Here is a 27,081-nt window from a genome sequence, read left to right as displayed (position 1 = left end):
AAAGTGCTTTCCACTGCCCCCCAAATCCTCTCTACTCTGCCCTTTCATTTCTCCCTCTTCTTCCAGTCAGCAAACATTTATCATTTTATTGTTTTGCCTTTTCCAGAATGTCATATAGTTAGAATCATAGTATGTAGCCTTTTCATATTGTCTTTTCATTCAATAACAAACATTTACGTTTCCTCCATGTTTTTTCATAGCTTGATAATTAAAATCGTTATAACACTGTTTAGTATTACTTCCAATATGTTTGTATCTTTAGGGAAAAATTCAACAACAATGTTTTTTTCCAATAAAACATGTCAATAATAATTGTGGATATTTAAGTTAACATAGTCTTATTCGTGAAAACTCATAGTAAATTTGGCTTCCCAGGTGGCTTTTATGGTAAAGAATCCACTTCTAATGGGAGAAACCTAGGTTCAATATCTGGGTTGGGAAGATCCCCTGGAGGAGGACATGGAAACCCACTCCAGTATGCTTGCCTGGAGAATCCCCATGAACAGAGGAGCCTGGCTGGCTACAGTCCATGGGGCTGCAAAAATTTGGACATTACTGTGCAACTAAGCAGAGCATAACATATATTAAATATATATGCTTTTCATATATTTTGAATATTAATTTATCAACGTATAAGGTTTATTTTCTTACTGATAGTAGGAACTTTTGTGTATTTAGTACATTAACTCTTTTTTGATGTATTTCAAATATTTTTATATGATTATTTTAACATGTGTTAGTAAAAGGCATTGTTTCTATTTATGTATTTGCTTAGGGGTGGAAAGTGATAGAACAATTCTTTCTAAAATCAGTATTTACAATATGAAAATTCAAAATTCACTTGCCCATATCACTATCTTGTTACAGACTGCATTTCTATAAAGCAGAATCAGTGTTTGATTGTTTTTACCCTTCGATCAGACATACTTGTTTCACAATTTGAAGTTCTCTCTGCCCAACATTTAAAGAGATAGATGTTCTTGCATCGCAAATACTAAATCTATAGGAAAACTGCCCATAAAGTCTTTTTCAAGGTGCATAGTGAGGTAGGCTTTGGAGAAGTAGAAAATTTGACCTATATTGATTCTATGTCCTTTAAGAAACAGGCTGCTCGGGCTTGATTAATGAGCATTTCCCCTCTCATTTATGTCCAAAATTCCTGAAATTGACATCCAAAATTCTCGTGGATTGTGCTGATTGCCTTCTCTGGTTGTGTATCTCTGCCTCCAAATGGCCAAGTGCTGTATTCCTAGCCATGTGAACTGCAACCAGTTTGGGAAGTAGCAAAAGAGACAAAATCAAGACAAAGCAAATCAAACAAAAAAATTGAAATACCATAAATATGCTCTGAATCTTAGACTATAGCTATATTGAAATAATTTTGAGATGATTTTTCTTGCATCCCTTGACTCTCAAAGGACTTTTTTGGTTTGTTTTTATATTTAAATTAGAGTAACATATCAGTATGAGTTAACCAGTGGGAGACGAGAGATTTTTGTGTCATTATTCTGAGATTAAAATTACATCTTCTATTTCATGAATTTATAATCTGACATCTACAATGAAAGACTCTCAGAAACATAAGGGATCTTCTAGATATGTTAATGGAGTTTTTCTGTAAAAGGGTATACATTAAAATCATCTAGGAATATTCTTTTTGTTTTCAAAATACACGTCAGGCTTATCTCGCAGAAGAGGGTTTGGTAAAAACTCTCTATAAAAGGCCAGATACTAAATATTATAGGCTTTTCAGTCTAGTCACTGTTCATAGAAATGACTCAACCTCTGCTATTATAGCCTGAAAGCGGCCGTAGATAATACCTAAACAAATGGGTATAGCTGTGTGACAATAAAACTTTATTTCTAAAAATAGATGGTTTTCTAGATTTGGCCAGGGCTATAGTTTGTTGACCTCTGCTCTACAAGATTAATCAGATATAATAGTGGATTAATTGGCTAATAGAAAAACAATAGTATTTGTCTTCAGAGGAGAATTGTAGAAGCCAGAGTATCTCTGTTGTATCACCCACAATGTCTTGAAAAACTTAAAAAATGCTGGACATGAAAAGAAAACAGAAAATGTCAGGCACAGCGAAGAGCAGTAATACTTTAAAGTAAGAGTTTCACAAATTGCTCAAACATTGAAATTAGCAAAGCCTTTAAAATAAGGTTATAAAGTATATCGAAGAGAATCAAGCTTAATTAGAACTAAAGAACACAATAAACAGAAAATAACAAACATGAAGACCAGACAATAGAGAGCTAAGTGGATCTTGGGTAAAGGGAAGATGGGCATTCCCAGCAGAAGAAGCAACTTTAGTAAACTCATGGCAGCATTAGAAAGAAGTACATGTGATAAAAAGAGCACAGAGGTGGAATGACTTGTCCAATATCATGCAAGAATTCAGTGACAGAGCTTGTCTTCATTTCAGTATTGTTTCTCACATCTTCTTCCCTGGTTAAGTATCCAGGTTCTGCCTAACACGCTGCTTCAAGCTTCTTGAATGGGATCCTTGCCTGATTAGTTGCCCTCCAAAGAGGTGCTCAGAGCAAATCATTATCTTCACTACTTATTGGCAACCACCATTGTTTTTTTAAGGGAAGCCGTTTATCCATACTGGCAAATTAAAAGTTATGATCATGATAATAACATAATTTGAATAATCAAATGCAATTGAAATGTAAATGCACCTATTTAGGCTGGACATGAGCTATTGTGATGTGCATTTATATTTAATGTCCTTTATGTTTCCCTGGATGCTGTGATGGTCTGAGCTCTGCAATTTAGTTGTATAGGCAAATTTTCTTTCAACAGTCTCTCTGTACATTTGAAAGGGAGGGAGAACAATCAACTTGCTGTAGACTGATTACAAACAAATTACACTAGGGCTCAGGTAATAAAAGATGGGCAATTATAATTGCATTCAAATTATTATCACTGGCAGAGCTATATTGGACTAAAGTTAGTAGATATGAAATAAACTGGATTTAACAAAGCACATCTGTCCTGTGTGTTTTCTGTAGTCTCGCTGAACACTACAGTATATTGTAAAGTGTGGATGTTTCTATTTGACTGATCAATAAATTCTAACATTAGTTGAAGACAATGTCTGATAAAATGTTCAGTTTTCTATATAGGAAAGGCACAATGTATTTGGCAATTGGAACTCCATGATGTGTATTAAAGAAAAATTTGCATATCAAAGACACTGATTTTATCTACATCATGTTGTGTATTCACTTGAGATAATTTGGGACTGAAGCACAGGGGGTGACCTGTTACAGTTACAGCTCTCTCAGGTTACCCTGTAGGGGTCACATATTTTGGGGACCAGCTTGCCCTCCCTCCAAAAGCAATTGAGTTGAATGTGTAAACATACTCCAAATGATCAAGCCAGGGTTGGCACCTGCTTCTGTGACAATTTATACCAATAAATAAGGACCCAACACCCCCTTTCCAGTTTTATTACTCTGAATAGAAAACAATCAGTCCAATTCATGTACATTTCTTTTCCACGTATGACCTACTAGACATTTCAAAATGTGTTCAGCAGTAACTAGTATCCTGTCTAACCACTTAACCCAGTGAAGATACACAACTTGAGGCTATTACAGTAACAATTCTGAATTTGCCAATTGAATTTATTTACATTTGACTGCTAAAAGTATGAGATGGTATTGTGCTATGCTTAGTAGCTCAACTGTGTCCAGCTCTTTGTGACCCCATGGACAGTAGCCCACTAGGCTCCTGTTCCCTGGAGCTTCTCCAGGCAAAAATAGTGGAGTGGGCTGCCATGCCCTCCTTCAGGGGATCTTCCCAACCCAGGGATTGAACCCAAGTCTCCCACATTTCAGGTGGATTCCTTACCAACTTAGCTATAAGAAAAACCCATTGAGATGGTCTTAGCTAAAGCTAATTCAAGCTTATAGGCCTCTAAGACAGCGTATTAAAAAGCAGAGACATTGCCAACAAAAGTCTGTCTGATTAAGGTTATGGTTTTTCCGGTAGAGTTGGACTATAAAGAAAGCTGAGTGCCAAAGAATTGATGCTTTTGAACTGTGGTATTGGAGAAGACTCTTGAAAGTCCCTTGGACTATAAGGAGATCCATCCAGTCCACCCTAAAGGAAGTCAGTCTTGAATAGTCATTGGAAAGACTTATACTGAAGCTGAAGCTCCAATATTTGGCCACTTGATGTGAAGAACTGACTCATTTGAAAAGACCCTGATGCTGGGAAAGATTGAAGGTGGGAGGAGAAGAGGATGATAGAGAATGAGATGGCATCACCAACTCAATGGACATGAGTTTGAGTAAACTCCGGGAGTTGGTGATGGACAGGGAGGCCTGGCGTGCTGCAGTCCATGGGGTCACAAAGAGTCGGACGTGACTGAGCAGCTGAACTGAACTGAACTGAGGCCTCTGAGAAAGGATGTGTCCTCTGACATAACCAAGCCATCCCTTTGGGAGGAAAGGATGGACCACTCTAGACTTCCCACCCTGTAGACTCATGATATAAATAAGAAAGAGAAACAATTATATGTTGTCCACAAATATGTCCTTGTATGCTCTAGTTCCATCAACTATAGGCAAATTTTGTCCCTATCTGTTAACTAATAGAGATTAGTTATAATAATTGAAATAGTTAATTATAATAAATATATTGTGTACATATGTATGTATATGTATATATCAAAAGTTATTTCAGTGGTAATAACTAAAATAATAATTGAGGTTTAAATATTTGACATTTCATTTTGTTAGAAGATCCCTCAGAATAAAAACATATTTGTGCCTGGGCTTAGCCATAGCCAACAGAGAAACCAAAATTAATGATTACTGTCAATGTATGTTATTATGTGTCTGGCACCAAGCTGAGCATCTTCAAACATAAGCTTATTTGATTCTTTTCCATGGCCTTACAACAAAGTTATTACTATTATCCTAATTTCATCAGTGAGGAAACTGGAGATCACATAAAGCTTCCCTGGTAGCTCAGCTGGTAAAGAATTCACCTGCAATGCAGGAGACACCAGTTTGATTTCTGGGTAGAGAAATCCCCTGGAGAAAGGATAGGCTACCCACTCTAGTATTCTTGGGTTTCCTTGGTGGCTCAGCTGTTAAAGGATCCACCTGCAATGTGAGAGAGCTGGGTTCTTTCCCTGGGTTGGGAGTATCCCCTGGAGAAGGGAACAGTTAGCTTCTCCAGTATTCTGGCCTGGAGAATTCCATGGACTGTCTAGGTCATGGGGTTGCAAAGAGTCGGAGCTTATATGTATCGTTCAAGAATTTGGTTGTTCGAGAAAAGTAATGGAAAGAAGAGTAACAGCATCGAAATCCATACTCTGAACCAGAGATCTGCAAACTAAACTGAAGGTCAAATGTGGCCCACTACCTATTTTCTTATGGCTTGTCAGCTCTTTTTAAATAGTTAAAAAAAAAAACAAAAAATCCCTAACGATATACACTATTTTACCAGCCTTGAAAGCTATACTAAATTTAAATGTAAATGTCCACAAATAAAGTTTTATTGCACTACAGCTATGCTCAAATGTATTCTTCATGTCTATTTTCCAGCTACAGTGGCAGAGTTGAACAGAGACCACATGTGGTGCAGCCATCACTTTGCACTGCTGCTTAGCACACCACAACATGAGTGATGCATTTGTAAATTGACAATCTTTTGGTGCATCATAAATGGCACTCAAATATGGCATGAAGTATCAAGATATTTTATTTATTGCTCTTTATTACTAGTGCATAATAAACAATGTCAACATAACGAGTAGAAGAAAAAAATCATGTGATTTAAAGGCACAATAGTGTAGATCACTTTGTTATTGAATTAGAAGTCAAAGTATTCCAATTATTATGTGATAGCATTATATGGTTTTATATTCTAAAAAACTCAATATACATTGCCTTTAGCAAACTAAGCAACCATCACTATATCCCTATTGTGGAATACTGGAAAGCAATGTTGAGAAAAACTAGAAAATCTAAAACAATGTCTTATCACAACAGAATTTCTTCACAAAAATATAAATAAGACCACAACTAAAGTGTCTAAGTGACTCATCTGTTAGCCAAGCAAAGAAAACAGTTTACCAATTTTGGATTAATTATACCATCTTTGCATTTCTTTTCCATGGGGATGGTCTTGGTCCCTGTCACCTGTACAATGTCACGAACCTCCGTCCAGAGTTCATCAGGCACTCTGTCAATCAGATCTAGTCCCTTAAATCTATTTCTCACTTCCACTGTATAATCATAAGGGATTTGATTGAGGTCATATCTGAATGGTCTAGTGGTTTTCCCTACTTTCTTCAATTTAAGTCTGAATTTGGCAATAAGGAGTTCATGATCTGAGCCACAGTCAGCTCCTGGTCTTGTTTTCGCTAACTGTATACAGCTTCTCCATCTTTGGTTGCAAAGAATATAATCAATCTGATTTCGGTGTTGACCATCTGGTGATGTCCATGTGTAGAGTCTTCTCTTGTGTTGTTGGAAGAGGGTGTTTGCAATGACCAGTGCATTCTCTTGACAAAACTCTATTAGCCTTTGCCCTGCTTCATTCCGTGCTCCAAGGCCAAATTTGCCAGTTACTCCAGGTGTTTCTTGACTTCCTACTTTTGCATTCCAGTCCCCTATAATGAAAAGGACATCTTTTTTGGGTGTTATTTCTAAAAGGTCTTGTAGGTCTTCATAGAACCGATTAACTTCGGCTTCTTCAGCATTACTGGTTGGGGCATAGGCCTGGATTACTGTAATATTGAATGGTTTGCCTTGGAAACGAACAGAAATCATTCTGTCATTTTTAAGATTGCATCCAAGTACTGCATTTCGGACCCTTTTGTTGACCATGATGGCTACTCCATTTCTTCTAAGGGATTCCTGCCCACAGTAGTAGATATAATGGTCATCCGAGTTAAATTCATCCATTCCAGTCCATTTTAGTTCACTGATTCCTAGAATGTCTATGTTCACTCTTGCCATCTCCTGTTTGACCACTTCCAATTTGCCTTGATTCATGGACCTAACATTCCAGGTTCCTATGCAATACTGCTCTTTACAGCACCGGACCTTGCTTCTATCACCGGTCACATCCACAACTGGGTATTGGTTTTGCTTTTGCTCCATCCCTTTATTCCTTCTATAGTTATTTCTCCACTGATCTCCAGTAGCATACTGGGCACCTACTGACCTGGGGAATTCCTCATTCAGTATCCTATCATTTTGCCCTTTGTTACTGTTCATGGGGTTCTCAAGGCAAGTATACTGAAGTGGTTTGCCATTCCCTTCTCCAGTGGACCACATTCGGCTGTGGTCCATGTGATCAGATTGGCTAGTTTCCTGTGATTATGATTTCAGTTTATCTGCCCTCTGATGCCCCCTAGCAATACCTACCGTCTTATCTGGGTTTCTCTTACCTTGGTCGTGGAAAATCTCTTCACAGCCGCTCCAGCAAAGTGCAGCCGCTGTACCTTACCTTGGACGAGGGGTATCCCCTCAAGGCCGCCCCTCCTGACCTTGAACGCGAAGTAGCTACTCTTGGCCCTCCTGCGCCCTCGCAGCCACCACCTGTTGGACGTGGGGTAGCTCCTCTCGGCCACCGGCCCTGGCCTCAGGCGTGGGGTAGCTCCTCACGGCTGCACCTCTTTGCGTGGTTCGTTGCGCCGGGGCCGGCGTCTCTCGCGTCTGTCTGAGGAGGCCTTACAAATAGCTGTGAAAAGAAGAGAGGCGAAAAGCAAAGGAGAAAGGGAAAGATATAAGCATCTGAATGCAGAGTTCCAAAGAATAGCAAGGAGAGATAAGAAAGACTTCCTCAGTGATCAATGCAAAGAAATAGAGAAAAACAACAGAATAGGAAAAACAAGAGACATCTTCAAGAAAATTAGAGATTCCAAGGGAACATTTCATGCAAAGATGGGCTCGATAAAGGACAGAAATGGTATGGACCTAACAGAAGCAGAAGATATTAAGAAGAGGTGGCAGGAATACACAGAAGAACTGTACAAAAAAGATCTTCACGACCAAGATAGTCACGATAATGTGATCACTGACCTAGAGCCAGACATCTTGGAATGTGAAGTCAAGTCTGGGCCTTAGAAAGCATCACTACTAACAAAGCTAGTGGAGGTGATGGAATTCCAGTTGAGCTATTTCAAATCCTGAAAGATGATGCTGTGAAAGTGCTGCACTCAATATGCCAGCAAATTTGGAAAACTCAGCAGTGGCCACAGGACTGGAAGAGGTCAGTCTTCATTCCAATCCCAAAGAAAGGCAATGCCAAAGAATGCTCAAACTACCGCACAGTTGCACTCATCTCACACGCTAGTAAGGTCATGCTCAAAATTCTCCAAGCCAGGCTTCAGCAGTATGTAAACCGTGAACTCCCAGATGTTCAAGCAGGTTTTAGAAAAGGCAGAGGCACCAGAGATCAAATTGCCAACATCCGCTGGATCATGGAGAAAGTAAGAGAGTTTCAGAAAAACATCTATTTCTGCTTCATTGACTATGCCAAAGCCTTTGACTGTGTCGATCACAATAAACTGTGGAAAATTCTGAAAGAGATGGGAATCCCAGACCACCTGACCTGCCTCTTGAGAAACCTGTATGCAGGTCAGGAAGCAACAGTTAGAACTGGACATGGAACAACAGACTGGTTCCAAATAGGAAAAGGTGTACGTCAAGGTTGTATATTGTCACCCTGCTTATTTAACTTATATGCAGAGTACATCATGAGGAACGCTGGGCTGGAAGAAGCACAAGCTGGAATCAAGGTTGCTGGGAGAAATATCAATAACCTCAGATATGCAGATGACACTACCCTTATGGCAGAAAGTGAAGAGGAACTCAAAAGCGTCTTGATGAAAGTGAAAGAGGAGAGTGAAAAGGTTGGCTTGATGCTCAACATTCAGAAAACAAAGATCATGGCATCTGGTCCCATCACTTCATGGGAAATAGATGGAAAAACAGTGGAAACAGTGTCAGACTTTATTTTTTTGGGCTCCAAAATCACTGCAGATGCTGATTGCAGCCATGAAATTAAAAGACGCTTGCTCCTTGAAAGGAAAGTTATGACCAACCTTGATAGTATATTAAAAAGCAGAGACATTACTTTGCCAACCAAGGTCCGTCTAGTCAAGGCTATGGTTTTTCCCGTGGTCATGTATGGATGTGAGAGTTGGACTGTGAAGAAAGCTGATCGCCGAAGAATCAATGCTTTTGAACTGTGGTGTTGGAGAAGACTCTTGAGAGTCCCTTATACTGTAAGGAGATCCAACCAGTCTATTCTAAAGGAGATCAATCCTGGATGTTCATTGGAAGGACTGATGCTAAAGCTGAAACTGCAATACTTTGGCCACCTCATGCGACGAGTTGACTCACTGGAAAAGACTCTGATGCTGGGAAAGTTTGGGGGCGGGAGGAGAAGGGGACGACGGAGAATGAGATGGCTGGATGGCATCACCGACTCTGTGGACGTGGGTTTGAGTGTACTCCGGGAGTTGGTGATGGACAGGGAGGCCTGGCGTGCTGTGATTCATGGGGTCACGGAGAGTCGGACACGACTGAGCGACTGAAATGAACTGAACTGATACCATCTTTGATTACAATAGAAAAAAAATGTGTCTGGAAAGAAACAAAATTATTAAAAGTTACTTGCCTTTCTGTGAAAAAAAAAATTGAAGGGCAATCAGTTCAGTTCAGTTCAGTTCAGTTGCTCAGTCGTGTCCGACTCTTTGTGACCCCATGAATCATAGCACGCCAGGCCTCCCTGTCCATCACCAACTCCCGGAGTTCACTCAAACTCATGTCCATTGAGTCGGTGATGCCATCCAGCCATCTCATTCTCTGTCGTCCCCTTCTCCTCCTGCCCCCAATCCATCCCAGCATCAGAGTCTTTTCCAGTGAGTCAACTCATCGCATGAGGAGCAAATCAGTAGTCGATTAAAGATAAGCTAGAATATTTTGAGTTGTCTTCTGTGACTATTGATGAGTAAACAAATTTTGCTGTTTTCCAGGAGTCAAGACGAATGGATAAGAAAGCTTTGGTACATATACACAATGGAGTATTATTCAGCCATTAAAAAGAATACATTTGAATCAGTTCTAATGAGGTGGATGAAACTGGAGCCTATTATACAGAGTGAAGTAAGCCAGAAAGAAAAACACCAATACAGCATACTAACGCATATATATGGAATTTAGAAAGATGCAAATGATAACCCTGTATACGAGACAGCAAAAGAGACACAGATGTATAGATCAGTCTTTGGGACTCTGTGGGAGAGGGTGAGGGTGGGATGATTTGGGAGAATGTCATTGAAACACGTATGTTGTCATATGTGAAATGAATCACTAGTTCAGGGTCAAAGCATGTTATAGGATGCTCGGGGCGGGTATGAGGGGATGACCCAGAGGGAGGATAAAGGGAGGAGGGAGGTGGGAGGGGGGTTCAGGAGGGGGAACTTATGTAAACCCGGGGTGAATTCATGTCAATGTATGGCAAAACCAACCAATATAATATTGTAAAATAATTTGCCTCCAATAAAAAATAAATTAATTACCAAAAAAAAAAAGAAGAAAAAAAAATACTGAATTTGAAGTGACTGAAGGGTTAGCCATTATTAATAGCCTGCATGGAATAACCACAGGTAAGAATATTTTCAAAGAAGTTGCTGCTGCTGCTGCTGCTAAGTCACTTCAATCGTGTCCGACTCTGTGTGACCCCATAGACGGAAGCCCACCAGGCTGCCCCATCCCTGGGATTCTCCAGGCAAGAACACTGGAGTGGGTTGCCATTTCCTTCTCCAATGTGTGAAAGTGAAAAGTGAAAGTGAAGTCGCTCAGCCGTGTCCGACCCTTAGCGACCCCACGGACTGCAGCCTACCAGGCTCCTCCATCCATGGGATTTTCCAGGCAAGAGTACTGGAGTGGCTTGCCATTGTCTTCTCCGTCAAAGAAGTTGAGAAAACACTAATTCACTGAAACCTGAAGTGGAACCTGCTATGATGTGTTATTAACTGATGGTGGTAAAAGTATGTGTGAAGCATAAAATGACTCATTGGGAAACTGTACGTTATTTAAAGGTGTGTTTATTTATTATATTATTACCAGCATGCACTATGTGGAAACTATTTCAGTCTATTGGGTGATGTTGAATCAGTAGTATCAATGGTAACATCAACTGCTTTAGTGGATTTAACATTGTCATTTCATGATTTTTTATCAGAAAAACTGAATTGTAATTTTTTTTTCACTTGGTATATAGTTTGAAGCACACTGTCAAAACTATTAATGTAGTTTAAACGTGGAAATTTGTAGATTGAGTACTGAAAATTTGTGTGATAATGATAATTTTACTTTCTGTTTTAACTCTTGTCAGCATGGGAAAGTTATAAGTCTGTTGACATTACTTGTATTTCAAACATTAGTTTTTATGGAAATGACATTAAACCAATATAAATTTTGTGTATGTTATGTTTTACCTTGAGATTTTAGATTGATTCACTAAGTATTATCATCTGTAACAGAGACTTCTTTCTAAAGCCAGTCAATGATTAACAATAATGAATGAGGGTAGTTCTTATTCAAGAAATTTCAAAAATTTGTCCTGATATCAATACTCACAACAAAACTTCACCAATGGTAAACCATCAACCTGCTATGTGGTAAATCCAAGTAATGATATTCAATTCTTATTTCTGATGAGCTCTTCCAGAGCTCATCAGAAACTTCAGCAGCATTTTTGTTGTTCAGTTGCCAACTTGTGTCCGACTGTTTTGCAGCCCCATGAACTGCAGCACTCCAGGCCTCTCTGTCTTTCTCCATCTCCTGGAGTTTGCCCATGATGCCATTAAACCATCTCATTCTCTGTTGCCCTCTTCTCTTTCTGCCTTCAATCTTTCCCAGCATCAGGGTCTTTTCCAAAGAGTCAGATGTTTGCATTAGGTGGCCAAAGTATTGGAACTTCAACTTCAGTCCTTCCGATGAATATTCAGAGTTGATTTCCTTTAGGATTGACTTGTTTGATCTCACTGTCCAAGGGACCCTGAAGAGTCTTCTTCAGCACCACAGTTTGAAATCACCAATTCTTCAGCTCCTACCTTCTTTATGGTCCAACTCTCATATCCGTACATGATTACTGGAAAGACCATAGCCTTGACTATATGGACGTTTGTCAGTGAAGTGATGTCTTTGCTTTTTAATACACTGTTTAGGTTCGTCATAGCTTTCCTTCCAAGAAGCAATCGTCTTCTAATTTCATGGCTACAGTCGCCATCCACAGTGATTTTAGAGCCCAAGAAGATATCTGTCACTGCTTCCACCTTTTCCATTTCTATTTGCCATGAAATGATGGGACCAGATGCCATGAGCTTAGTTTTTTTTTTTTTTTTTTCTAATATTGAGTTTTAAGCCAGCTTTTCACTCTCCTTTTTCACCCTCATCACGAGGCTCTTTAGTTCCTCTTCGCTTTCTGCCTTAGAGTGGTATCATCTGCATATCTGAGGTTGTTGCACACTAGAAAAAAAAAAAACTCTAAGAATTAATCAGGCAAAAAGTGAAAGAACAGCTTCTTTTTGTCTGCCCCATCTCATTTCTCAGGCCAGCACAGCCCAGGGCCAAGAGGAAACTCCCTATCCAGAAAGAGTTCCTCTGACCTGTTAAGAGAAAGGAGTGAGTGACCAGCTTCCCAATATTTTGCAATAGAAAACAAAGGACCTGCTTTGGTTTCAGCCCACTCAGAGACCAGCACATCGGTCATGTATAGAGAGATGTCTAGAAGCAAAAAAGAACAGGGGCTACGAGTATCAACCGTGTAACAGGAGTAGCTGTAGTGAGGAGCGCCACAGTTGGTTTTAGTAGCTTTGTCTACTGAAGAAACCAATGGGCAGCAAGCCATAGTGGCCCCCCCCTGTGGATTTCACCATGCTTTGCCTGAGATGTATTCATGTTCACAAACACCAGCTATCCAGTTCCCTCCCCACTCCCTTCTTGCCACCACCATCAGAGCCAGTGAATCTCTGGCTTCTGTGGCTGCCTGGGTACAAGATGCCAGCTTAGATTCCCATGGCTGACTCCCACCTCTATGTGTACTTGAGGCGTGCCTCTCCAGCTGTGCACCTGTACACTGCCAGCTTGACCTTTATCACCAGCCTCTACCATGGTATGCATACTTATGCCAAGATTCTGCTACCATAAAGGATGGCATCTAAACTAGCCTCAATTTTAATAATACAAATAAACTTAATAATGATATATTGGAAAACCATGTTATATTTATAATGCAGTTGCTAAAACAGATGCACATGGCATATTCATTTACATATCAATATGTAAATATTGATACAGCAATTCAGATTAATGCTTTCAAGTTATCATCTCAGTGTAAACAAATTTTCCTTTAAAAAGATTATTTAAAAAATTTTTATTTTGAAAGATACTGTTTCTACAAATTTTTTAGAATACATAAATATATCAAGACCATAACATGTCCTGGCAAGCTTTCGCGTACTTTCCACTTTTACCTATATCATTTCTGTATAGATAAGGCCATTCCAGCTCTTTCTTAAATGAAATGAATAATTAGTCTGTAAGATGATATATTTAATTACATATTTATTAAAGCAAGGAGATATTTTAAAATATGACTTTCATAGCATTGTGAACAAATCTCCGCTTTTCTTTCAGCATCTAAAAGAAAATACTGGCAACATTATTGAACAGTAACACCTGTGCAATCAAAAGAACATGGTAGGGATAAAATGTCACAATGATGGAGTAAGGGCTTTCTAAATTTCTCTACTTCATAAAACCAGAGAACATTGGCAAAAATTGTAAATATCAACTTTTTGAGAAATCTGAAAATTAGTCACACACTTACAACAATACATGAAACACTTAATCCAGAAAAAATGGCTGTGTATCAGTAAGAATAACAAGCATTGTGGTGTTTTAACTTTCTCTATTCACATCTTCTATTACCTGACTCAGGGGTAGCCTTGAAAACTAATAGCTCCATAATTACAGAAAATCAGCAACCTAAAACCCCATCTGGGAGAACTGAGTTGAAACTCCTCTGAAAAATTGGGTTGAGGCTCTTACATAGCTCTGTTCCTAGGGACATGTCATTATTTTACCTATTTAGAATTTCCCCAGAAAGCTCCATCTGCAAGAGTGTCCTTTACTTGACCAGATATAGAGCCTACCTAACGTGAACAGCTTTTTCTCCTAGAATAATTGTCAAAAACAGTAGCAATGGTTTAAATTTGCAGGAACAACAACAAAAAGACAGAAAGAGATAGAGAGAAGAAAATCTGAAAAATGAGATGGCCATAGGAGCTTTGTAAAGTTCCGACTTTGTAAATATCCCCAAGAATTTAATAGTCCATGAACATAAAGAGGTATAGGCACAAGCTCAACAAAGGCCTGAGAAGGCCCTAAGTTCTCACCTCTGGCTGAACTCAAAGTTCTGTATAAGCAAGAAAGCTGAGTTATAAACTGTCTCCTTGAGCATTCATGCTATGTCCCAACATGCACACAGAGCCCCCTGGCAAATAATCTTGTGCACTTATTCATCCTAGGCATTTAGGGAAATATCTGGTGATCACTGGGAGAAGGCAATGGCAACCCACTCCAGTACTCTTGCCTGGAAAATCCCATGGATGGAGGAGCCTGGTAGGCTACAGTCCATGGGGCGGCGAAGAGTCAGACATGACTGAGCGACTTCACTTTCACTTTTCACTTTCATGCATCGGAGAAGGAAACAGCAAACCACTCCAGTATTCTTGCCTGGAGAATTCCAGGGACAGGGGAGCCTGGTGGGCTGCCATCTATGGAGTCTCACAGAGTTGGCCACAACTGAAGCGATTTAGCAGCAGCAGCATCTGGTGATCATTAACTGACACTAAGTTACCTGACCTCACAGGTGGCACAGTGGTAAAGAATCCATCTGCCAATGCAGGAGATGCAGATTCAACCCCTGAGTCAGGAAGATCCCCGGGAGAAGGAAATGAAAACCCATTCTGGTATTCTTTCCTGAAAAACTTCATGGACAGGAGAGCCTGGTAGTCTGCAGTCCATGGGTTAGTAAAGAATCAAACATGACTTAGTGACTGAGCAGGCACACAGGCTATCTGACCAGAAACTATAGTGGCCACAGACTTTACGAAGTTAAATCAGCAAAGTCATTAAGCAAATAAACAGGAACAAAAATAAAAATTACAGGCAACAAAAATGGCATATTTAAAGGAAGGGAGGAAAATCTGATATCCAGAATATTCACATTGTATTATTTAAAACATTCAGTTTTCAACAAAAATATTGTAAGACATACAAAGAAACAAGAAAGCATGGCCCATACACAGGAAAAAATAACCAATCACTAGAAATTATCCTTAATAAAGCTTAGATACAGAATTTATTGAAAAATGTATTTGTTGCCTACCTATTCTGATTTTATCTCAAAAAGTCAGGAATGCAACAACAAAAGACTTAATTAGAATCATTTCTTACTTCCCAAATGTATGTATTCTCTCTGTATTATAATATATTAAAAGAACTAAAGTAATCCATGAATGATTTGCTATAAAAATATGAGAACAATATATGACTGAGGAAAGAACATCAAAAGTTGGAAGCTTTAATGCTTCACCTTCGATAAAGGATAGCAAAATAAAACAGAAGATCAAGAAGGTAAGAGGACATAGAAAGACACTAAAAGCCAACTAGACTGAGTAAATATCTATAGAGTACAGCTATGATCTGAATGTTTGTTCCCGCTAAAGTCATATCCTCAAATTATAAGCCCCTAATACTTTGGCCACCTCACGCGACGAGTTGACTCATTGGAAAAGACTCTGATGCTGGGAAAGGTTGGGGGCAGGAGGAGAAGGGGACAACGGAGAAAGAGATGGCTGGATGGCATCACCGACTCTGTGGACATGAGTTTGAGTGAACTCCGGGAGTTGGTGATGGACAGGGAGGCCTGGCGTGCTGTGATTCATGGGGTCGCGGAGAGTCGGACACGACTGAGCGACTGAACTGAACTGAACTGAACTGAAGATGAAGGTGTTATGAGACGGACTTTTAGGAAATGCTTAAATTTGAGGATATAACCCTGATGAATGAGATTTGTACCTTGTAAAGGAAACTCACAGGGATTCCTAACCCTTCCACATGTGAGGACAGAGAAAGAAGGAGCATGCTCTGCACTAAAAATGAGCTCTCACCCAAAACTCACCCATGCTGGAGCCTTGATCTTGGACTGTCTAGCCTCCAGAACTATGAGTGATAAATTTTTGTAATTTATAAGCTATTAATACCAAATGTGTGGCATTTTGTTACAGCCACCTGAAAACACTAAGATAAGCACACCAATTGTAGAATACCTATTCTCTTCAAGTTCAGCAGTCATTCCCCAGGGTAGACCATATGCTGAACCATAAAACAAGTTTCAGTATAATTAAATGGATGGTAATCATACATATTATATTCTCTAAGCAAAACAAAATGAAATTAGAAATCTATTATGGAAGGAAAGTTTGGAAATTCACAATGTGGGACCATTAAACACATATTCTCACTAATACTCAATGGTTCAAAGAAGATAAATTGGAAAATACTGTTACATATAAATGAAAACAAACGCAATATACCAGAGCTTATGGGATGCAGCTGACACAATACTTCAAGGGAAATTTGTAGTATAAGAGGACATATTGAAAAAGGAAAATCTCAAATTTATAATCTAACATTCCACTGTAAGAAAACAAAAGAAAAATAAGTGGATACTTTGTTACAGCAGCTCTGAGAAAGTAACACAAATTTTGGCACCTAAAGTGAATATGCTGCTATGTGGCAAGGGAATTGAATAATGTATTGAGGCTGAAAGACTTTTGAAGAGAAAGCCTAGATAGTCTTGAAGAGATTTTTGGTAAAAATATGGAGGTTAAAGCTTTTTCTTGAGATCTCAGATGGAAATGAGGAATATATTACTGGAAACTGGAAGAAAGATGATTCTTGTTACAAGTGGCAGGCAACTTGACCAAACTGTGTTCTAATGCTGGACAGAAAATATAACTTGTAAACAATGAACTTTGATATTTATAAGCAGTGTGTGTGGTACAGCCTAATGTCTCCTTGCTACTAAAAGTAAAATGTGAGAAGAAAGAGATGGAGGGACAATTACTTAAAAAGGAGCCAGAGCTAGGTGGTTTGGAAAATTCTCAGTCTATCCATATTCTTACAGATACTAAAGCATGCTCTGGAGAGAACACCAAGGATAGGATCAGGAAATATTTTGCTGAAGATATTAATTATTTCCTACTAATCGACCATCTCAGCAGAAGCCAGCGTAGTGCTGGTGTGGATCCTTTTGACTTTACATCCACATTAGACTCACAGAGTTTTTGAGAAGGATATATATGTCAACAGAAACACTGAAGACCTGGGCTGAAGGATACAGAGACAAAACAAAATGAAGGAATGCTATCAAACTTCCAAAAGTGTATAATAAAAAGGCAGGTTGAGGGGATGAAGTCATATCTGCCTCTGTAGATCCCAAGAACAGGCCTCCAGTTGTTTACATATGCAAAGAGGTGGGGCAACCAACTCCTTCACAGTTGAAAGGACAGTCCCATCTCAGAGTGTTGAAGTGGGTGGGCTGCTGCCGTTGCCAGAGCATGGGGCTACTCCTTGGGACCCAAAGAGAATTATTCTCAGGGCTTGAAACCTAATGGAATTTCCTCTGCTGATTTTCAAACTTGTTTGGGACATGTTACCCTTTATTCCTTCCACTTTCCTCCTTTCAGAATGTGAATGTCTGTTCTATCTACGCATGTTTCACCATTGCTTTTGTAAACAGATAACTTGCTTCTGAATTTCATTGGTCCAAAAATGGAGAGGAATTTTGCTTCAGGATGAATGGATCATACCCAAAATCTCACCCACCCTTGATTTAGATGATGACAACTTGGACTCTGATTTTATCATAATCAGGTGAGACTTTAGACTTAGAGTTGATGTTACAATGCAGTAAGGCTTTGGGGAATGTTAGGGTGTGGTGAATGTATTTTGCACATGTATACTGGAAGGATGTGACTTTAGGGAGGCTAGAGGCAAACTTGGTTGAACTGTGTCCATCCCAAGATTTATATCCACCTGTAAATGTGACCTGAGTTAGAATCTTTGCAGATGGAATCAAAGTTAATATGTGGTCATAATGGATTAGGATGAAACCTAAATCCAATAAACAGTGTCCACATAGGTAGAAGGAGATTTGAGCACTGAGACACATGGAGGAAGGAAGGTCATGTGAAGGTGGAGGCAGACCTTAGAGAGATGAAGCTACAAGCTGAGGAACACCAAAGATTGCCAGCAACCAACCTCTAGAGGTGAGAAAGAGACAAGGAAGAATGGCCCTGCCCACAGCATGCTTTTAAACATCTAGACTTCAAATGTGAAGAAATACATTTCTGTTGTTTAAATATACAGAATTCGTACTACTTCATTACAGCAGCTATAGGAAACTGTTAGTCTGTAACTCCTCCTCACCACCGCTAAAAAACGTAAACTGAATTGGTCATCAAAATTTTCCATAAAAGAGAAGAATTAAATGGATTTTTTGATGAATGCCACAGAATGTTTGAAGGGGAATTAACACTAACCCTTCACAAAGTCTTCCAAAATTGAAGAGGAGAAAACTCTTCCCAACTTATTTTATGAGACCAGTCACATTTGAGCAGACAAAGGTGTTACAAGAAAATAAAACTACAGGTTCCCTTAGGAGTGTAAACTCAAAACTCCTCAATAAAATCTGTGCAAACCAAATCCAGCCAGATATACAAAGGATTATGTACCATAACCAACTGATAGGTAGCACAAAGAAGCTTCAGCATACAAAATTAAATAATACATTATACTGTATTTATAGAATAAAAGACAAAATTCAAAATCCTCTCAATTGATTCAGGAAAAAAGTATTTGAAAAAACCAAACTCTCTTCTATGTTAAAAACAGCCTCAACAAAACTTTAAATAGAAGGAAACTTTCTCAAGCTAATAAAAGTAATTTATGAGGAAGCCATAGCCAAGATCATCCTTAATGGTGAAAGACTGAAAGCTTTTCTCTGAAGGACAGATACAACACCAGAATATTGACTTTATTTAACATCATATTGAAAGTTCTAAGTAGGGCAATTAGGCAGGGAAAGTAAATAAAATCATCAGATTGAAAAAGAAGTAAAAATTTCTTTGTTCACAAATAAATGATCTTGTATACAGAAATCCAAAGAAATTCACCCACAAAACTCTTAAAGCTGATAAACTACCTCAACAAGGTTTCATGATATTAGATAATGTATGTATATTATCACACAATTCAGTTGCCTTTCTACACATAAATATCAGTTGTCTTTCTAAACATAAGCGCTGATTACTCAAACAAAAAATAAAATATATTTACAATGCATCAAAAACAATAAAATACCTAGGAATAAGTTTAATAAACTTGTAAAGCTTGTGAATTTAAAACTATAAAGTGTCATTAAAATAAATTCAAAAAAACCTAAATAAATGGAGAAATACATCATGTTCATGAATTGGAAAATTTAATATTAAGATGGTGCTACTCCCCATATTGACCAACACATCCTACATCACAATCCAGGTTTCTTTTTTGTATGTGCAAAAATTGACAACCTGATACTAAAATTGTATGTAATTTCAATAGAAACAAGATATCTATAACTGTCTTGGAAAAAGAGTAAAATTGAGGGACTAATATTATCTAATTTCAAAAATTACTACAAAAAAGCAACGATTAAGAGTGTGGGGCACTAGCATAAGCACAGACACACAGATCAATGAAATAGCACTTAGAGTTCAGAAATAGACTTTGTATTTAAGGTCAACTGATTTTTGACAAAATGCTGATATAGTTTAATCATAACTTAAGGAAAGAATTGTTTCTTCAGCAAGTAGTGCCAAGACAAGTCGATATTCACATGCAAAATAATATATCAGTTTCACCTTATTCAAAATAGGGGGGTTCAGAAGGGGGAACTCATGTACACCCGGGGCGGATTCATGTCAATGTATGGCGAAAACAACCAATATAATATTGTAAAATAATTAGCCTCCAATAAAAATTAAAATTAAAAAAAGGTATCATAAAAAATAAATTACTGATTCAACTTCAAAAAAAACCAAAAGGCATTGAAAACATAATGCAATTACTAAAAATATAACTATAGATTTTAATTTTTATGACCATAGATTAGGCAAAGGTTTCCTAGATATAACCCCAAAATGCCCAAGGAAAAAACAAAGATATATTGGATTTCATAAAAATGCAAGCCATGTGTCCTTCAAATGGTACTATCAAGAAAAAATTTCAAATAACAGGTAATGGGATAAAATATGCAGGGGACTACAATCCATATAAAGAACTCATACAACTCAATTATAGAAAGACTACTCAATTAAATAATAGGCACAGTATTTGAAAATATCAGTTTAGCTAAAGAAGTTATCCAGGTGACCAATAGTTATTTGAAAAATGCTCAACATTTTTTTAATCATTGAGGAAATGCAAATTAACATCACAAGGTATCACTGGCCCAGGTTCCATCTCTGAGTTGGGAAGATCCCTTGGGGAAAGGAATGGCTACCAACTCCAGTATTTTTGCATGGAGAATTCCATGGACAGAGGAGCATGGCGGGCAATAGTTCACAGGGTTGTGAAGAGTCAGACATGACCGAGTGACCGTAACATTTTAGGACAGGAAGAGCAGAAATTGGGACCAATACTTTGGTAGTAGGAATTTAAAATAGATCACCCACTTTGGAAATGGGTTTGGAAATATAAACATAAGATTACCATATTTCCCTGCAGTTCTACTCATATAGTCATAAGAAATAAAAAGAAATTGTTCACACAAAAACTTGTACATGAGTGTTTATAGAAGTGTTATTCATAAGAGCCAAAAAGTGAAAACAAGTCAAATGTTCAGTTGATTAGTAGATAAAATGCTGTACATCAATACAATGGAATATTGTTGAGCCATAAAAATGAAATACTGATACACGCTACAACATGGATGAACCTAAAACTTAAAGTGAAAGAAGCTAGGCACAAAAGGCCAATTATTGTATGGCTCTATTTATATGAAATACCCAGAATAGGTAAAACCATAGAAGCAGAAAGTAGATTAGCAATTACTTGAGGTTGAAGTTAAAAAAGTTCATGAAGAGTGACTGCTAATTCGCAAGAGAGTTTTGGGTAGGTGATAAAATATTCTGGGACTACACACTGTTGGAGTTTATATAAGTTTGTGAATACTAAAACCCACTGAATTTTATTTTTAAACTTTAAAAGCATGAATTTTATGGTATAGGAATTATATCTCAAAGGTAGTTAAAAATTCTATATGGTATTAGGCATGGCTTAAAGTAGGCACAGAATGGGAGTCTTCGATTGTAGATTGATGTATTTCTTTTGTCCTAATCATATGACTCTGAAAATACTAATACTTGTGCCATGATTTCTCTGAGGTGATTCTTTTTTTCTTGTGAGATCACTATCATTTCTTCACTTTGTTTTCCTCCCATTGAAATACTGGTAATAAATTCAGTTTTTAGAAGTTCATTTCTATTAAAGTTTATTGAATATTTAGAAATTTACTTATGAAACTATGTGTTACATATTTTACTAGGAACCAAGGCTAAAACATTGAAAGAAAGACAGATATACTCCCTGCTAGGACTGAATTTTCAATCTAGATAGGACTGCAGAAATTAAATCAGTAAGCAAAACCAGTGTAGTGATTTTGAAGGACATATTACACAGTATTGAAACAAGTAGATGTAATCTTGATTAGAGCATAATGATAATGCATTTTCCTTTGTTTATCTCTTATTATATGCCTGTCAGCCACCATATTCAATTGAAATATCAATTTCTAAATAGTCCATTTAATACCCAATTGATCCTAGATAGTCAGCCACTTTCACTAGGTTTTACCTTCAGAAATATTGTTTGTGGTGAAAATAATGAAAAAAATAGAGAAAAGTTTCTTGATAGCTGTTCAGTTGATCTTAGTTAAATATATGATATATTTTCTGATGGCTGATAAATTCATTCAGCTGTAGTTTAGAGACCTAGAGATGGTCTAGTGGCCAGATCCATTCCCACCTGAGCTAGTCACTAGTCAGTTTCACTCAGTTTCCAGACCATGCTTTGTGTCACAGATAACCATTACTAGAACATTTTTGCTTCTACTCTAAAATATTACACACATATGCAAAATATATGTATATGTACATATATATGTAATCCTACACACATGATTTATGAATATAATTTATTTACATTTAAGCACATATATATTTATATAGAGAGAGACAGAGAGATAAAGAGAAAGAATGTAATTTTTAAATTCTAAGCCAATAGTATAATTATTAATATTACATAGAATAATATATGAGTAGCTATTTCCTTAAGATCGAGGGTGTTTTAATGACAATGAGATCTCGCTATTTCATACTGTAAGATTATGTGATATCCTCATATGTGATAAAGCATTGTAAATAAGAATATTATCAAATTTGTGCTTTTAATCATTTCATGGGTTACAAAACAAATATTTGAGCTATCATTTATTTATGAGCACTATTCAGTACCAAGGGCATTCCAGTGAAGACTCTGAATCTATTATACTTTAAATTATATTCTTTCTAATTAAACCTAGTAAACCATCTCCTGAGGAAGTACAAGCAGTCCTCAGTTTAGGATGGTTTGGCTTATGAGGTGATATGTATTCAGTTTAAACTGCACTTCAAGTTTTGACTTTGATTTTTTCCCAGGCTAGCCATAGGCCATAGTATACCCTCTCTACTGATACTCTCTTGGGGGTGCTGGGAGCCACAGAAAGCTGCGTCTTCCAGTCAGCAACATGATCATCAGGGTAAACAACCAATACACTTGTAACCATTCTGCAGCCATACAACAGTTCTTTCTCACTTTAAGTCATCAATACATGAGGTATTCAGCAGTTTATTATAAAAGCATCTCTATGTTGATAGTTTTGCTCAAAATCAGACTAATGTAAGTGTTCTGAGCACATTTAAGGTAGGACATATGTCTACCTATGGTTGCTTCATGTTGATATTTGACAGAAAACAAGAAAATTCTGTAAAGCAATTATCATTCAAAAAAAAAAAAAAGAGGTAGGCAGGGCTGATCTATGATGTTTGGTGGGTTATGTGTTAACCTCCCAATTATAACATTTTCAACTTACCATTACTAATCCTATCATAAGTTGAGAAAGATTTGTAGTTTAATGTTTTGCTAGATCTATCATACTAAAGAATACATACAAAACTCATTAGTGATGAATCCAAACAAAATCATTGTCCTTTTTCCTAGTTGAAATCCAATATAATCTTCATAGTCCACGTCTTTAACAAACCCTCTAACACTGTACTTTTCAGTTACTGTCCCTAAATTGCCATTGATCTTCTTGTCTTCCCTGAGTTCCCCAAATTTTCTATATCTCATTGGTGAAACACTTTGTCTTCAATAATATCATCCTCTCTCTGTTGGGCTGTACCTTCCTTATAGGCAGAAATCCTTTTGCCGTCCATCCTTAAATCTTTAAATTCGTTTCGTTTCGTTTCGTCGCTCAGTCGTGTCCGACTCTTTGCGACCCCGTGGACTGTAGCCTACCAGGCTTCTCTGTCCATGGGATTCTCCAGGCAAGAATACTGGAGTGGGTTACCGTTTCCTTCTCCAGGGGAAATCTTTAAATTATTGACCTTCAATTTGAATCCTAGGTCCCTCAGTCAGCCTCAGCAATGCAGTCAATTGTCTCCTCCAAGGCTTTCTTTTTATCATAGTCTTAGGAATGGTTATATCAAGAAGTAACCCTGAAAATATTTGAAAAAGATTTACTTTGGGGGAATGTGTTAGGGGCAGATGACTGTTTTCCTTGATGACTTCCAAGATGCCTCTACAATAAACGGAGGCATGGAGATTAAGGAACTGTTGTTTTGCATACTATGTACAGCGAGAATAGAAGGAAGCAAAAATTCTGGCCTGGGTTGGTCAGAAGCTAGTGTTCAAACTCTTCTAAACATTCTGTCCTCGACAGTAAAATGTGGAGATAATTTTTAAATCCTGCTCATTGTCTCTGCTATTAGATCGAGTTCTAGTTCTTAGTAACTATGATATCTTCAATTAGTTCATAATTTTATTTTCCCACTTTTTATTGAGCTGAATACATCAAAACTTCTCAATCATTCATACACTTTCAGTGATTTCAACAAAGAACTCTATGTGCAAAGTAAGGAAAATAACTTTCTTAGATTACATGCCTGTCTTTGGCTGGTTTGCTTTTTAACACAGGTTTTTTTTTTTCATGTATATATTTTACAATTACAACTTTTACTATTAGTGATTAGATTACAACCCACTCAAAACTGAAGTTAACACACCTTATGACATTAGGATTGATGTTGACCAAGAGATAAAATAACTTTTCCCTCCTAATATTACTAAAGGCAGATCACAATGAACAATCAAACAATGACCATTTTGGTATTAAACTCAAAGAAGCTATTCTCTTTGTCCACTATTTGGGTGTTAGAATAACACAGCTATTTTTAAAGTAGCATCTTATATTTTACAAAAGTCCTTTTCCTTGCCCTGAAGACAAGTCTAGGAAAAAAAAAATATATATATATATATATATATATATATTTAGGAAGGAGTGTGGCTCAATTTCACACCTTCTTCTTTAAAAGTGAATACCTGAGACAGGGGTATGTGTTTGTGTTAGTTGCTCAGTCCTGTTCGACTCTTTGTGACCCCATGAATTGTGGCTTGCCAGGCTCCTTTGTCCATGGAATTCTCCAGGCAAGAATACTGGAAGGCAGTTGCCATTTCCTTCTCCAGGGGATCTTCCCAACCTCAGGATTGAACCCAGGTCTCTTTCATTGCAGGCAGATTCTTTACTGTCTGAGCTACTAGGGAAGCCCACATACTTACTTATTAACACTGTTAAAATGTCCACACTGCCCAAAGTGATCTACAGATTCAGTTCAATCCTTATGAAAATCCTAATTCACTTTTTGCATATATAGGAAAAGCCATCTTAAAATTCTACAGAATCTCAAGGACCAAAGTAGCCAAAATAATCTTGAGAAAAAAGAACAAAGCTAGAGGCCTCTAACTTCCTCATTTAAAAACATATTACAAAGCTATTGTAATAATAATAAAAAAGACTATGATGCTGTCATATATGCAGATCAAATGTAAAGGCAAATATACAGATCTATGGAATAGAACTGACATACAAGAAATAAACCCTTGCATATCGATCAGATAATCTTCAACAAGGGTGCCAATACTGCACAATGATAAAGGACAGTCTTTTAAACAAATACTCCTAGGAAAACTGGATATCCACATTGAACAGAATGAAGAAGGATCCTTATCTATACCACACACAAAAATTAACTCAAAATGGATGAAAGATTTAAACATAAGATGAGAAGCAATAAAATTCTAGAAGAAAATATAGGGGAACAACTTCATGACATTGTAATGAACAATGATTTCTTGAATATGACATCAAAAGCACAGGCAACAAAAGTGCAAACCTCTAGCCAGCCTCAGAAGGAGAAAAGAGAAAACACCCAAATATATGCAATAAGAAATCAAAGAGGAAAAGTAACAACCAATGCACAGATATAACAGAAAAACTCAAAAAACCATAAGAAAATATTATGAACCAATAAATTGGACAACCTAGAAGAAATGGACATATTTCTAGAAACATACACTCTGCCAAACATGAATTAAGAAGATGCATTATTTGAACAGACTAATCACTAGAAGTGAAACAGAATCTATAATCAAAATAAACAGATAAATAACATTTAAAAAAAATATTTTCCTTCAAACCAAAATTCAGAATAAGATGGCATCACTGAGGAATTCTACCGCACATACAAAAAACTTATACCTATCTTTCTTATACTATACTGAAAAACTGAAGAGGAGGGAACACTCCCAAATTCATTTTATGACGCCACCATCATGGTGATATCAAAACCACACAAAGACATTACCAAGAGACAGGGATGGTGACCACTGTCTCTGTGTATGAGAATAATTTCTTGGTTCACCAAACTTTGGTCAGGGTCCTCAGCCTTCTCCTAGGCCCATCTGTGCATTTCTTTGTAAACTTAGATTTAGTAAATCCCCCATCCCCTGCTAAGTCATTTTAACTGGAACCCCCCGGCCACCCTTGATAACTGATCATCCTCAGTTGCTGATCAGGTTCCTTACTCTCTCCTGTTCCCCAGATGATGTCTGATTCCTCTGGCCTGCCTCCAGCAAGAATCCTATTTAGGTCAGTTTAGCCAGACGCTCCTTACTCTTAACATTTCCCCTTAATAGTTTTCCATCCACCACCTCCCAGCCTGCTCCCTGGCTATGAATTTCCACTTCCCCTCACTGTATTTGTAGTTGAACCCAGTCTGTCTCCACTGCAAAATCTCAATGCAGCGGTCCCTTTTACCTCTCACAGTGGTCCTAATCAAATTTGCCTCCCCACATTTTTAACAAGTGTCACTGAACGTTTTTTTTTCTTTAACACATGCCAAGTATTAACTCTGGGAATTGCAGCCAGAGTCATTATTGCTTGCAGGAAAGAGAGAAGTGAACCCAGTGATCTTAGCATGGAAGGCTTAGCCCCTGGGTCAAGACCACAGGAGATATGGCAGTTCTGCCAACTCAAGCATTTTATGGATTGCATTAAGTGTCTTCACAGGGGACAAGGTTTACAGGAGAATGGAGGAAGGTGAACCGTAGGAAACCACCAATAAACTTCATATATCAAAGCTTACAATATTGAGACTAATAATTCCAGTAATAGCAGGCAACATAAATATGCCAAATGCCTCCTCCAGAACTAATTAAAATATTGACCAATTATTAAATAACACAGCTCTCCCAAAAGACTGTACTATTCTTGGAATAGTAATAAGTATCAACTTCCAGAGAGAGCTGACCTAA

Source organism: Moschus berezovskii, chromosome 12 (genome assembly GCF_049115385.1).
Source record: "Moschus berezovskii isolate FMDL1 chromosome 12, NW_MosBer_1.0, whole genome shotgun sequence".
Classification (NCBI taxonomy): domain Eukaryota; kingdom Metazoa; phylum Chordata; class Mammalia; order Artiodactyla; family Moschidae; genus Moschus; species Moschus berezovskii.
The sequence above is the reverse complement of the archived record's forward strand: the minus strand, read 5'-3'. Positions refer to the sequence as shown.